We start from the raw sequence: 15,833 nt of genomic DNA on the forward strand, positions 1-15,833 counted from the left end.
TTGGAAAGTTGAGGTAGCCTGGCCAACTTAACAAGATCCTATCTCAGAATAAAGCTTAAAAACTGGCTGAGGAAAAATAAACATAAAAAAATTACAATGCAAATCTTCTCCTATAGTACAAATGAATAGATAATACATACGAAGAGAAAAATCAAGGAAAGGCCAGGCACAGTGGTGTACACTCAATGGCTGAGGCAGGAGGATCACAATTTGAGGCTAGCTGGGCCAACTTCATAAGAACCTGTCTCAAAATAAAAATAAAAAAGGTCTAGGGGTGTGACTTAGTGGTAGTGCACCCCTGAGTTGGTTGGGAAAGAAAGAACAGAACAGTATAAGCATGCCATGTAGAAATGTAGAGAGAATATACATCAGGGGAAAACAAGTGTATTAAAAGTGGTTGAGAACAAGGAGAAATGAAATAGTTGTTTTGTTTTTATTTTTGTATGATAAGACTTATAGGGCTAGGGTTGTGGCTCAGTGGTAAAGCACTTGCCTAGCACATGTGAAGCACTGGGTTCGAAAATAAAATAAAATAAAGGCATCTACAACTAAAAATATTTTTTCAAAAAGACTTTAGTACTATTTGACTCTTAAAACTACGTATTCTTGGGGCTGCGGTTATACCTCAGTGTTAGAGCACTTGCCTAGCGCAGGTGAGAGCCTGGGTTTGATTCTCAGCACCACATAAAAAGAAATAAATGTTAAATTTAAAAAAAAAAAAAAAAAAACAACTATGTATTCTTAGTCAGGCATGGTGCCACACGCCTATAATCCCAGCGACTCAAGAGGCTAAGATGGGAGGACTGCAAGTTCAAAGTCAGCTTCAGCAATTTAGGAGGCCCTAGGCAACTTAGCAAGACCCTGCTTTAAGATGAAAACCATAAAAAAGGGCTGGGAATGTGGCTCAGTGGTTACAAGCCCTTGGGTTCAACCCCTGGTACGAAAAAACAAAACAAAACAAAACAAAAAAAACCCTATGTATTCTTACTATTTTAACAAAAAACATTTAATTAGTAAAACTCTCAAAATCCTAACACTATACACAAAACACCACATAAGCTGAATGACCAAAATTTCAAAAAGTCAATGCTGAATCTGTTACAGTGAAAAATAAGGAAAGTAGAAAATTTAAACAGAACAATAACAACAACAAAATAAAAGTCCATTGTCTTCTATTTAGAACCTGGGTCTTGTCTTAACTCTATGGAAACAGTTTGCCTGAAATGACCTAAATCTTTGCCACAGCCTGAGTGTAACTACACAAAGATCACTAACCTCAGAGCTTAACTCTCTAAAAGAGGTCAAATATGTGCGCAGTGTAAGAAATCATGACAAAGCCAGGAATGATGGCATATGCCTGTAGCCCTAGCTACTTGGGAGACTGAGGTCAGAGGATCACTTGAGCCCAGGGGTTCAGGGAAGCCCCAGGCATCACAGTAAGACTCACTTCAAAAAAAAGTCGTGCCAGGTGTGGTGGCTCACACTTGTAATCCCAGTGGCTCAGGAGGCTGAGACAGGAGGATCACGATTTCAAAGCCAACTTCAGCAAGAGAAAGGCACTAAGCCACTCAGTGAGATCCTGTCTCTAAATAAAACACAAAATAGGGCTGGGATGCTGGGATGTGGCTCAGTGGTTGAGTGCCCCTCGAGTTCAATCCCCAGTACCCACCCCCCACAAAAACAATAAAGTCATGACAAAAATTAACTACAAAGGTAAGCACAAAAATTGAAGGATGAACTTCCAAATTAATTACCCCTTTTGGGGTCTTGTTTTAAAGCTATTAACTGCTAAGACACAATCAACATCTGTTGTTAAAAACATCTTTAGAAGTTCTAAGAAACTTAGATTAAAATGTTCTTACAAGGCTGAAACTTATCACTGACAAAAATAATGGCTCTCTTCCTCCACGCTAGCCATGTCTCATTACTAGCCTCTAATCTCTGTGAGAACATCCTTCTTTTGCAAATGAAGATGTAAAAAAAAGTAAGAGTTAAAAATCAGCTGGACTGGGGCTGTAGCTCAGTGGCAGAACTCTTGTCTAGCACACGTGAGACACTGGGTTCGGTCCTTAACACCAAATAAAAATAAACAAAATAAAGGCATGCTGTCCATCTACAACTACAAAATATATATTTTTTAAAAAATTCATATAGAAAAAAGTCAGAAATAAGAAAAAAATCCAGTAATGATACTCTTCATTAAGAAAAGGCCTTACCCTATGTAAATTTATGATTACACAAATGGTATGCCTTGACTCCATGTACAAACAGAGAAACAACATGTATCCCATTTGTTTACAATTAAAAAAAAAAAAAAAAAAGGCCTGATGGGGCTGGGGTTGTGGCTCAGTGGTAGCATGCTCTCCTAGCACGAGTGAGGCACCACAAAAAATGAATAAATAAAATAAAGGTATTGTGTCCACCTACAACTAAAAAATATATGTATTTTTAAAAAGACCTGAAATAAAATATAAGCATCTGCTCCATAAAATGTTGATCCAGACTTCGAGTGGAGAGAAGTGTCATGCCTCATTTCAAAGATAATATATTTAAAGTCCCAACTCACCAGATAATCTAATAACAAAGCTGTGACTTTCACTGTCAAAGAGTCTCTTCTCTCTCATACTAACACCCTTAAGACATCAGAAACACAGATGTTCCTTCCTGAAAAGTTAGAAAAATGTGTACATTTTCATTCCTTGATCATCAGTGATAGGTTACTAAATTAAGAGTCTACTTTTAAGTTATGAAAACAGGATAAGCTGATTCAGTTACATAAGAAAGGTACTAAATCAAACAGAACCATCTGGGCTTTGAATACTGTAATTTCCAAACAAAAGTCAATATACTTGCAGATAAAAATGCTTTTATATATCCAGAGTTATAATGGTTCCAGATAAAAAAAAGTTTTCATATATTCAGTTATAATAGACCCTGGGCTACGAATTAACTTGTCCAACAAAATGTATGCATCATATTAAGACATACAGCCTAGATGACAGGTATATCAGAGTACTATATTCAACAGTTTTAATAAAGAACATCTGTGTTCTTTTCCTAGTACCATGAAGATTGCAAAAAAGTCAATATTCCCTAGAAACAAATAGGTTTTCTGTTTCCTAAATAGCAAAATCTAGCAAACTGGCAATCCCATCATTCTCCATAATCTAAGAACTGTTACCCAACAATCCTGTCTCCAGACCAGTTTCCAAGATCCCAAAGTTGTAAGACTCAATCCAGTCAACTAAGTTGGATTTGCAGGACCTGAGAGAAAACAAGACCAAAAGAATAGGCTTTATCCAAGAAATTCTCATACAAAGCATGCTCTACTGCACAAGCATCAGATTTCAGATTTCTTTATTATACTAATGGCTTCACTATGAACACTAATAAACTAAAATTTGTGGAAAGAATCAACAGAAAAAAAATCTTTAGAAGTCGGGCTCAAAATTCACTATGCTACTGATCCTTTTTTTAGGAAAGCCCACATTTCCTGACCTTGCCTCCTCTCCATTTCTCACTCCCTAAGCACTAGCCATGCTCAAACTTTCAATTTCTCAAAATATCCACATTCTTTCCCCCCTTCAGGACCTTCACCTAAACCATTCCCTCCACCTAGAATTGTCTTTTGCCCTACCCTTATCCTTAGACTTCAGCTTAAAAATCAGTTGCTGGGCTGTGGTTGTAGTTCAGTGATAGAGCACTTGCCTAGCATGTGTGAAGCACTGGGTTAGAGTCTCAACACCAAACACAAATTAAATAAATAAATAAATAAATAAATGTCCATCAACAACTACAAAAATATGGGGAAAAAAAAAAAAAAAAAGAAAAAGAAAAAGTCAATTGCTCAAAGAATTTCCTTGACAGCCCTTCCTACCCAGTCAACCTGGGCTGGAATTCCTGTTACCTATCTGCACAGCATTGACAGCAACACTGGTTAGTTACTTGTTCAGTGGAGGTCTTCCCCACTAGACCATAACTGCCTTTAAAATAGTTTGCTCTCTGCTATATCTTCAGCACCTAGCACAGTCCTTGGCACACAGTATGGACTCAAAAATTTCTGTTAAACAAATGAATAAGAAACATCAAAAAAAAAAAAAAAGGAGGGGGGGCAGTTACTCAGAAGGTGAGGCAGGAAGATAGCAAATCTGAGGTCAGCCTCAGTAACTCAGCAAATATCTCAAATTGGGGAAAAAAAAAATTAAAGGCTGGATATGTAGCTCAGCAGTAGTGCATCCCTGGGTTCAATGCCCAGTTTCAAAAAAGAAACATCAAAAAAAAATCAGCTTGAACAATTCTAGTCCCCCTATACCCCCATACCAGAGATTGAACCCAGTGTTACATTTCCAGCCCTTTTTATTTTCTTTTAGTGAGACAAGACCTCACTTAGTTGCTGAGGCTGGTCTCAAATTTGTGATCCTCCTGCCTCAGTCTTCTAAATCACCAGGATTACAGGCATGAGCCACCACACCTGGCTGAGCAATTCTACTTATAAGACTTGACCCTTACAGATACACTCAAATACTCATAGGGCCAAATACATATGGTTATTCACCGGAGCATAGTTTGTGATAGCAAAAGACTGGAAACAATTTGAAGATCTGTCAGTACAGGAAAGGTGTCAAACTCATTATTGTTGGTAGGGAACAATGGTCAAAGAAAATTCAAAACCAAAAGAGCCTGGCATGGTGGCTCATGTAAATAATCCCAGCAACTCAGGAGGCTGAGGGTAAGAGGACAGTACGTTTGAAGCCAGCCTCAGCACTTTAGTGAGACCCTAAGCAACTTACCAATATTTTGTCTCAAAATAAATAACAGGGGCTGGGGATGTGGCTCAATATTTAAGTGCCCCTGGGTTCCCTGGTACTTAAAAAAAAAAAAAAAAGATGCATTACCAGTGTGCTACGCCTGGTCTTTTTTTTTTTTTTGGCACTGGGGATTGAACTCAGGGGCACTCAACCACTCAGTCACATCCCCAGCACTATTTTGTATTTTATTTTACACAGGGTTTCACTGACTGGCTTGGTGCCTTGCTTTTGCTGAAGTTGGCTTTGAAATCATGAACCTCCTGCCTCAGCTTCCCGAGTCACTGGGATTACAGGTGTGCACCTCTGCGCTTGGCATGGTCTTACTTTTTAAAGCAAGGACTATATACATTTGCTTTACATATAGATGGTATCTCCAGAAAGGATTTTAAGAATATGATATTAGTTGCCACCAGGAAAACGCATTGGATTGATGGGAAGACAAGGGTAGAATGTATATCTGGGTTTTGTATTATACCTTTTGAATTCTGTGCTGTTTAAAAATAAAATTTGGGCTGGGGTTGCAGCTCAATGGTAGAGCACTTGCCTAGCACAGGTGAGGCACTGGGTTTGATCCTCAACACTACATAAAAATAAACAAAATAAAGGTATTGTGTCCATCTACAACTAAAAAAAAATAATAATTAAAACCTTTAAAAAAATATATACAAAATTTGCAGCTGGGCATGGTGGTACACAACTGTAATCACAGCAACTCAGGAGGCTGAGGCAGGAAGATCACAAGTTCAAGACCCTGTATCAAAATAAAAATAAAAAGGGCTGGGAAGGCTAGGGTTGTGGCTCAGTGGTAGAGCATCCCTGAGTTCAATTCCCAGCACAATCAATCAATCAATAAAATTAAATAAATAAAATTTGCTAAAAATAGTCCTGTCCTTATTTCTGAGACAGTGATAGACATAGTTTAAATACCTCATACCTGAGTCTTAGATGACAAACATCTTACCTGCCTGATGAGTACTGGAAGGGCAGAAGTGAAAACAGAAAAAACTCACTTATCCTGAAATCTCAGACATACTACCTCATACAAGATTGTACTACTTCAGAAGAAAATTCCATTTTTTAACAACCAAGTGTCCCAGTATGAATACATATGGAGAATGTTTTCAGAGTCAGAAGGGATTAATAGCAGGGGTTTTAAAAAAAGGATTATTGGATTCAGTGTTTTCATAAGCATAGAAAGTAGGTCAGTGAATTGGTACTGAAGAAATATCATAAATACTGACTAAAAACAAATTATTTTCACTGAGGAACTTCAAAATCCAAATGAAGTTTATTTGAATCCACCAAGTTTAAGCAACTATAATAGTTCTAAAATCCAATTATAAGAATACTACATAATGTATATCACATTACTTACATATACAGATCTACCAAACTTTAAGAGACTTTTCAGGAAAGAAAGATTTGAAACATTAAACATAACTCCAATTCACAATCAAAACCCTGGACCATATCAAAACCTTTAGATTTGAACCTGCATATCAGGAAAAGAATACTCTAGACTAAGGATGGCAGGAAAAATCTGAATCCAAAGCTAACAAGAGGATTCATTTGGGGGTTATCTGCAATGTAGGGCCACTGTCATACATTACAAGAAAAAATCTTCAAAATCCATCCCAAGATCTAGCAGAAACAAGGTAATCTTTAGCTAATTATCCCCTGAAAAACAAAAGGGTTTTGACAAAGTAGGCAGTCAGTCATTCCAAATAGTATTAACTTTAGGAGCCAATTCCTGGTTCCCCATTTGATAACTTACTTACCTCCATGGTTTTTCTGCTTTCTAAGACAAAAATCTTAAGAGGTTTAAAAGTGACACAGACATTAAAGACACTACACCAGTTTTTTCTCTACTAACATCATAAAGTTTTATTTAGCATTTTTCTCCCTCCTGTCTTTCTTTGCCATACTGGGGTTCATACCCAGGGCCTTGTACATGCTAGGCAAGCACTCTATCACTGAGTTATATCACCAGCCCTTTTTATTTTGAAACAGGGTCTCGCTAAGTTGTCTGGGCTGGCCTCAAACTTGCAATCCTCCTGCCTCAGCCTCCAGATTAGCTGGAATTTCAGGTATGCACTACCATGCCCAGCAATTTAATATACCTCCTTAGGAAATATCAAGAAAGGTTTAGGACTGGGGTTGTGGCTCAGTGGTAAGCACTTGCCTAACATGTGTGAGGCACTGGGTTCGATTCTCAGCACCTCATATAAATAAAGGTTCATCAACAACTAAAAAATGTATTAAAAAAAAAAGTTCATTGGCAACTGGAGTTGTAGCTCAGTGGTAGAGCACATGCCTCATATGCACAAAGCCTTGGGTTCATTCCCCAGAACTGCAAAAAATAAAAAGAAATACACAAAATAAATGTTCCTAAGCTTAGCCTGTAAGGTTCCTTTGTCTCAAAGGCTTGGGAATGATTTGGGGGTGGAGGCTGGAAATATTGTCTTTCTTCCTCAATGCCCTAGACTTGCAAAGCTAGGCAAAGGCAATGATTCTGCATTTAATCACCAGAAGAATAAGAAACAGATTTGAATTTAGGAGAAAAATAAAGGATTGCAAGAACATTCAGTAAAGAGTGCTGCCTCTCTTTCCTTGCAGAGCAGCTCTCAGGATCTGCCAATGAACCTCATTTTGACATGGAACGCCCCATCCACTCTAATCCGGGCTCAAGAGACAGTCAGTCAACCGGAACTCTGCCAACTTCTGCTTGGGAGCTGTGTGAAGAACAGTAGCAACAAGAGCCTACTTTGAGAAGGAGATCAACAATCACACTCAAGAAGAAAAGAAGTTATTTGGCAAAGTGATGCATGTTGCCAAAATGTTAGTCACAGCTTCAAAGTCCTGGTTTGTGTATCTGCAACTATTCTTTACTTTGACAGAGTCCATTCTCTGGCCCAGGAAACCCAACACAGCTTCTGTCACCCACCCCATTTGAAGCAGTCAAGAATCCTTTCAATTTGGTGGTATCAAACTGTGACACAGACAAGATGTCCACCAGAGGCTAAAAAGAAGGGGGAAAATATGTAATCTGCCATTTTCTACTTTATACTAGCTCAAGCAATGGGAAAATGGGACAGGACAGGAAAAATTGAAAAACACTATATTAAAGAAGCAAGCTATACCAAAAGCTTCCTAGGAGCTCTGAGCCTCCATAAGTTATCTCGAAACCCTCTTAAAAATGAACCAAGATGTGGCATATACCTGTAATCCCAGCAACTCTAGAGGCTGAGGCAGGAGAATCACAAGTTCAAGACCAGCCTCAGCAACTTAGTGATGTCCTATCTCAAAATAGAAAACAAAAAGGGCTGGGGATATAGCTTAGTGGTAGTGCATGCCTGGGTTCAATCCCCAGAACCCACCAAAAAAAGAATAAAGAGCTCAAAGGCAGTATACTTACCTAATATGCATGACACTTTGGGTTCAGTCCCCAGGATGTTAAAAAACAAAGTTACACTGAAGGTTGAAAAATCAGCATAATATTACACAGGTTTTTACCCAAAGTACAGATACTCCACAGCCTGCAGCTCTTCCTAGAGTGGGTGTGGAGGCTACGGTTTACCAAAACAGCCTGAACCAACAGCCTGTTGAATTTCAGAAATACTTCATAGCAGTAGGAAAATAAGACTAAAGTGCACCAGAAACAACCAGAGAGCATAAGTCAAGAAAAAGCATTCAAAAATTTTCTCTTCAATAAGACTCCTCTCTTCCCTTCTTGAAAGTCATCAGTAAAACCTGAAAACCCCACTGTTCTCCACACCTTCCACCCTCCCCAGGATTTCACCTTTGTGCTGACATCACAGAGCTAATCAGTACTAACTAGGGTAAACACCATTCTGATATCAAGTGGGAGATAGAATCAGAAACTACCCCCTCTTCAGCAAATCCACCTCAAACCTCAGAAATGCCAAGACTTTCAGCAACACTTCTAGGCTAAATAAGTTCACCTATGGGCAAAGTGCAGAGAGAATTATGCCTAAAGAAAAAGTTAACACACACAGGATTTTGAAGAATTAACAATAAAGCAGGGATATAGCTCAGGGGTAGAGTGGGTTGCCTAGTATGCATGAGGCCCTGAATTCAATCTCCAGTACTATAAAAATAAAAAACAAAGGCAAACAAACTAACAAAAAAACAGTAAAGCAGCTAAAAGGGTCCAGAAGCACACTCATCCCTACCAACTGAAAACAAAGGCACAGGCAATGACTAGATTTAGGCATAAGGCTTGATTGCCTAATACTATTTTTCAGTGAATTCTCAAAGAGCTCATGGAAAAAGTCAGTGTCTGTCAAGAATAAAATACTACATTCTCCTAGTCTCCATCAACTGACCTCGTTCATTCCCAACTCTAACGTCCTTATCTTCATTTTGATGGTAGCCAATACAATGTAACAAAATAATATGAAATTTTTGACTATAAATAGTGGACATTGGGGGCTAGGAATATAGCTCAGTTGGTAGAGTGCTTGCCTTGCCATGTACAAGGCCCTGGGTTCAATCCCCAGCACCACAAAAAAAAAAAAAAAAAAAAGTTGCCATTGGGGCTGGGGTTGTGGCTCAGTAGTAGAGCACTCGCCTAGCACATGTGAAGCACCACATAAAAATATAAATTAAATAAAGGTATTGTGTCCATCTACAACTAAAAAAAATACGAATATTAAAAACATTTGGGGGCTGGGGAGATAGCTCAGCTGGTAGAGTGCTTGCCTCGCAAGCACAAGGCCCTGAGTTCGATCCCCAGTACCGCAAAAAAATAAAATAAAATAAAATAAAATAAAAACATTTGGGGAGGGGATGGGGGGGGGACAGTGAAATGAGACAAACATACCCTCGGTACATGTATGATTACACGAATGGTGTGACTACATCATGTACAACCAGAGAAATGAAAAGTTGTACTCCATTTGTTTACAATGAATCAAAATGCATTCTGCTGTTATGTATAACTAGAACAAATAACAACAACAAAAAGCATTTGGGGCTGGGGTTGTAGATTGGTGGTAGAGCGCTTGTCAAGGCCCTGAGATCAATCACACTACTGCCAAAAAAAAAAAAAAAGGATTTAAAAATTGAACATGCATCAAATCTAAACTCTTTCCTGGCAATATATATATTATACATATATACATATATTTATATATGTATATGCACCCACACATTACATATAATAATGTGTGTGCATATATATATAAAAACGTACACACATTATTACACATTAGATGTAATGTGTGTACATATATATAAATGTACACACATTATATGTGTGTATATATATACATACATATGTATACAAACACACACACATACTCATACACACATATACATACACAAGAGGAAGAAACGGAGAAAATTGTCTTCCAAATAGCAATATCTCAATCTTGTTTCCAGAAATCACTTTACAACTACTTCAACATCTCTTCAACAATCTTTTAGAGAAAGTGAAGAACCAGAACTATATTACAAAGGGGAAAAAATAGTTTAATGATTTGCCTCAAAGTTAATGAGTAAAGCCAGAGGGGTGCTAGAACAGCTTTTATCCCCTAAGCTCTCTTCTGGTTAATGAAAGGAGAAAAAGTTGTGGAAAACATTCAATATGTCATTCAGAAACCAAAACTTGAGTCAAAAATAACAGAGGCTGGGCAAAAAGGAGATGGGCCCTGGAAGAGCCCAAAACAGTATTTTTCAAGTCCCTTTAAAAATATGAATTCCAGTAAACCAGCTTCTTCCAACTACAATGTCATCTTTTCAGAATTTTCCTTCCTGATCAGCAACTCGATCACACACAACGCCCACCTTGAGCACGTTAAAACTGCCATATCCCCTCACTTCTCATCACTCCAACAGGAACCCCTCAACTCCAGGTGCCCCAAAGCATATCTCAACATTTCTCAATCCAACCTTTAACTCAATTCTGATTGCCTCTTAACTAATATTCTCAAGATTCTCTCCAATGTAAGCAGTTTCCCGAACCATCCTCCCAACTATGACTTTTCATCTAAATCAATTCTCAAAATGTCACTTTGGCCTCTTCACCCAAAGCATCCTCCTAATTACCTGTTCCCAACAGGTCCTCCCTTCCCATCTCCCTTTTTGCGCACGGTTACCTCGTTCTTCGCTGCGAGTTTCCGTCTTACCTCACCCAAACCTTCAAGATCCTTTATTTCCTGTCTTTCAAAAACCTTGCCCATCTTTGCAGTTCGCACTCGCCCAGTACCAATTCCTGACCACTCCTCCTTAGATGCCCCACGCCCCCTCTCTAGCTTCTCCTGACCCAACCCCCAGTGCCCAGATCCCGCCCCCAGAGCCCCTCTCTCCCCCTCAGGCCCCTCCTCCGGTGCCCCCCTCTCTCCTCAAGCCCCTCCCGCGATTCTCCCTCCCACTCAGGTCCGCAGGTCACCTCAGCGATGGACTCAGTCGTCCCGGCCTCTTTCCGATCTGGTCGCAGCTGCTCCGGGAGCGAATCTTCCGCCACCTCTGCTCCGGTTTCGTCTTGTCCCGCTCGCCCCCCAGCAAGCTCTCTTTCTCGCCGCCGCCGCCCCTTTTGCCAACCCGGAAATGGATCTGCTCCCACCGTCCCCAGCGTCCGCGAACAAAATGGAGGCGGGGGAAAAAGGAGGAGGGAGCGGGGAGCGAAGAGACGCTAAACGCATGCGCCTGTAGAAAGCCTGCCCCCTGCCGGCCCACGTAAAGACGGAAGTGGCTGGATCGGTCGCCATTTTGAGAAGGTCTCAAGAACTCCGCCTAGCCGCTAAAAGCGGGATTTGCATCTTTGACTGCAATTGAAACCACCTGGAGAACTTCAGCTAGCTACTGATGTCAAGGTTCTAATCCCAGAGATTCTGATTTAATTGGTCGAGTACAGCCTAGATCGGTACTTTCAATGCGCGTGATTCTAACACATTACCAAGGTGGAGAACCCCTCAGCTAACGTGTTTCTTGAAAATACACACACACACACCCCTCCCTCCCCCATCAGTGTCCTTCCCTAATCTTGAGAGACCGCCTCAGCTAACCTTGCAAGGGCCCAGTAGGCAAGCTCTGGTTGTCATGGCAACAAAGAAGCCACCAGACCCTAACAGTATCTTTCGTGGACCAAGCGTTTCCCAGTTTCAGGGATGAGGGGTGATGCTGCGGAATCCTTCAGCTGCTTGAATCAGTGTCAGAAATCCTTTGCCCTTCCTGGCGCAACTGCTAACTCCGTGGCAACTGATTGAGGATTTCTCCTGAGCCCACCCCCAAAAGCATTTTGTCACTGCAGCCAATCCCACTGATTTATATCCTCAAACTGCTCCTTGGGTCAATTCTATTCCCAGGCTGAATCTGAAGTAAGAGACAGGATTGGGAATTAGTCCCTACCACTTAAAGGGCTTCAGTTGCCCTGTCTGTAAAAGTGATGCATAGTGCCTGTCCCTTCTGTCTCTTAGGGTTGTTGGAAGTCTCAAGTCAAGTAATGAGTAGGACAACACGTTATAAGTTGTTATTATTTTTGTTTTCCATCTGTTCCACCATGAGTAGTTCTGGACCCCACCTACTAGTCGAGTCAATGTCTCATTATGTACCTGATGTGCCAGGTACCAGGAGATTGATACAGAGGTGACTAAGCCTCTGCCCTCAGGAACTCACCATGTTGGTGGGCAGACTGGCATGTAAACAACCAGCTGAGATAGAAGTCAGCAAGTGATTAAGTGCCATGGGGACATATATGCTGTGGGACATCAGACAAGGGAGTAATTAATTCCTGATAAAGAATGAGAGAAGATTTCATAAATGGTTTTGAACTGAACCTTAAAGGATGACTAGAATTTTATTAATATTCAGAGAAGCAAGGAACACATTCCAGTCATAGAGATCGATGGATGCAAAAGTAGATGTGCAGGTATCTACTTCTGCATGCTTGAAGGTTAGGTAATGTGGTAGTGGATCCTAACTCTGCTGGAGCCTCCCAGATCTTCAACCTCATGTTCTACCTGTATCCTCCTCAATCACTTTTATGTTGTGTGGACCTGCTGGTAACCTCCACCCCAGAGCCTTTGTTCTGTCTATCCTCTTTAATTTTTCAAGCCTTAGCTCAAATGCCCCCTCTCCAGAGGGCATTCCCTGCCCACTGCAGCTAATGTAAGCCGCTGCACTCTGTAACATCACTCTATGATAAGGGCAGTCACTGTGGTGAAAACAGGGACACATCACTTGGGGAGATAGCAATAGATTCATGAAGAAAGAGCTAAGTAAGGCCATTGCCCTTTTTCTGAGTGAGACCTGATGGATTGATAGGAATTAGGGTTTCAAGGAAGGGAGGGTGAAGCATTCCAGGGAGAGTATATGCAAAAGAGGAAGAATCATGCCTTTTTCCAAGAAAAGCATTTTGATGTGATGAGAGCTCGAACTTAAAGGAGAGACAAGAAATTGGGTCAAAGACTGTAATCATGTAGTCTGACTTTGTGGGTGTGCATGTGTGTGTGTGTGTGTGTGTGTGTGTGTGTGTGTGTGGTAGTAGGAATTAAAACTGGGAGTACTCTACTACCAAGCTACATCCCCAGTCCTTTTTTGTTTGTTTGTTTGTTTTGTTTTAAGACAGGGTCTTAGTTGCTTAGGACCTCACTTAAATTGCTGAGGCTGACCTTGAATTTGTGAACTTCCTGCCTCTGCCTCCTAAATTGCTGGGATTACAGGCACGTCCACAATGCCTAGCAAGGTCAGACATTAACACCATGTGCCAGGCACTGTTATAACTTCACATGTCATAATTTTCAGTTCTCATAAAACCTTTCTGGAAAAAAAAAAAAAACCACACACACACACACACACACAAAAAAAAAACTTTCTGAAGTACATAATATTACCCCCTTTTACAGATGAAGAAACGAAGACTCAACAATGTTAACCACCTTGTCTGGCGGAGTCGGGGGTGTTGAGGAATGAAGGGACATGGGGGAGGGGATTGAACCTAGGGTCTTACACATGCTGAGCACAGGCTCTACCACTTAGCTACACCCACAAGGTCAAAAAGTTAACCATCTTCTCAACTCAGAGCAGATCAAAGACATAGGCACTAGAACAGAGACCCTGAGCCTAATAGAAGAAAAAGTAGGTTCAAATCTTCACCATGTCGACTTAGGATCTGATTTCCTTAACAAGACTCCTAAAGCACAAGAAGTAAAATCAAGACTCAATAAATGGAATGGATTCAAACTGCAAAGCTTCTTCTCAACAAAGGAAACAATCAGTAATGTGAAGAGAGAGCCTACAGAGTGGGAGAAAATCTTTACCACATGCACCTCAGATAGAGCATTAATCTCCAGGATATATAAAGAACTCAAAAAACTTAACACACACACACACACACAAAAAAAAAAAAAAAAAACCCAATCAATAAATAAGCTAAGGAACTGAACAGACACTTCACAGAAGAAGAAATACATCAACCAACAAATATATGAAAAAATTTTCAACATCTTTAGCAATTAGAGAAATGTAAATCAAAACTACTCTAAGATTTCATCTCACTCCAATCCAAATGGCAATTATCAAGAATACAAACGATAATAAATGTTGGCAAGGATGTAGGGAAAAAGGTACACTCATACATGGCTGGTGGGCAAATTGGTGCAACCATTACGGAAAGCAGTATGGAGATTCCTCAGAAAACTTGGAATGGAACCACAATTTGACCCAGTTATCTCACTCCTCAGTTTATACCCAAAGGACTTAAGATCAGCATATTACAGTGATGCAGCAATATCGATGTTTATAGTAGCTCAACTCAAAATAGCTAAACTATGGAACCAACCTAGGTGCCCTTCAACAGATGAATGGATAAAAAAAAATGTGGTATGTATATACTATGGAAAATTACTCAGCCTTAAAGAAGAATGAAATTACGGCATTTGATGGTAAGTAGATGGAACTGGAGAATATCAGCTAAATAAAATAAGCCAGTCCCCCCCAAAGAAAAGGTCAAATGTTTTCTCTGATATGTGGATGCTAATTTGCAATAGGGGTGGGACTGGGAAAGAATAGAGTTACTTTAGATTAGGTAGAGGGGAGTAAAGGAAAGGGAGGGTGTATGGGGGTAAGAAGGATAGTAGAGTGAATCAGACATTATTACCCTATGTACATATATAACTATCCAACCAGTGGGATTCTACATCATGTACAACAAAAAGAATGAGAAATTATACTCCATTTACATATGGTATATAAAAGTGCATTCTACTCTCATGTATAACTAATTAGAACAAATTTTTAATTTTTTTTTAAAAAGTTAACCATCTTGCTCCAAGTCACATACCTACAAAATAGCAGAAATATCTCCAGATTTCAAACTCTTAATGCTCACATCAGTGAATCTGTACCCTCCTGGACTCAATGACTTCTTTTTGTCTTTTCTTTTCTTTCTTTCCTTTTTTTTTTTTTTTTTTTTTGACATAGTCTGACTGTGTTGCTCAGGCTGATCTCAAACTCATGGAAATAGCCGGGACTACAGGTACACTGCCACACCTCGCTTCAATACACCTTTTTTTAAAACAAATACTTAACTCTACTACCCAAAGTGAAATTAACAGGCAATATAACTTACCTGGATAAATCATTTTAAAGCAGATCAATATAATTTTCTGGCTATTAAAAAAAAGACAAGGGCTGGGGTTGTAGCTCAGCGGTAGAGCACTTACCGAGCATGTGTGAGGAACTGGGTTTGATTCTCAGCACCACATAAAAATAAATAAATAAAATAAAGGTCCATTGACAACTAAAAAAAAAAAAAGACAAGAAGAAGGCATTTCAACATGTAAATGCTTGGGCGCCCCTACAGTGGAAGTTAGAGAAAAGCAGGAAACTACCCACAATCCTAGAATCACTAAGAATGTGATAGGGACAAATACGGACCAACTGAGGAGTGTTGGACTAGGCGGCATTGCCATTGGTCTGACTTTTGAAAATGGCAAACAACTCTTGGTAAAGTTCAGAACAATACAAAACAGTTTACATAGTGGTTGCGTTCCTGGAAAAGAC

At 39.8% G+C, this 15,833-nt stretch overlaps 1 protein-coding gene across 5 annotated transcripts in view; it reads right to left on the reverse strand.

Moving 5' to 3' along the window:
* Wipf2 (WAS/WASL interacting protein family member 2) overlaps nt 1–11,398 on the reverse strand; it is a 46,494-nt gene extending 35,096 nt beyond the window's left edge. The window contains exons 1-3 of one of the 5 annotated variants that reach the window (XM_047545940.1): nt 11,221–11,398; nt 3,182–3,264; nt 2,567–2,664 (exon numbers count right to left, since the gene is read on the reverse strand). The gene's annotated coding sequence lies outside the window, so the exon portion shown is untranslated. Of the gene's footprint in view, nt 1–2,566; nt 2,665–3,181; nt 3,265–10,927; nt 11,027–11,220 lie in introns of those variants that run through there. The other 4 variants (XM_047545941.1, XM_047545939.1, XM_047545942.1 and 1 more) reach the window with 4 other exon arrangements.
* Nucleotides 11,399–15,833: the final 4,435 nt, after the last annotated feature.

The sequence above is a fragment of the Sciurus carolinensis genome, chromosome 3 (assembly GCF_902686445.1).
Source record: "Sciurus carolinensis chromosome 3, mSciCar1.2, whole genome shotgun sequence".
NCBI lineage: Eukaryota > Metazoa > Chordata > Mammalia > Rodentia > Sciuridae > Sciurus > Sciurus carolinensis.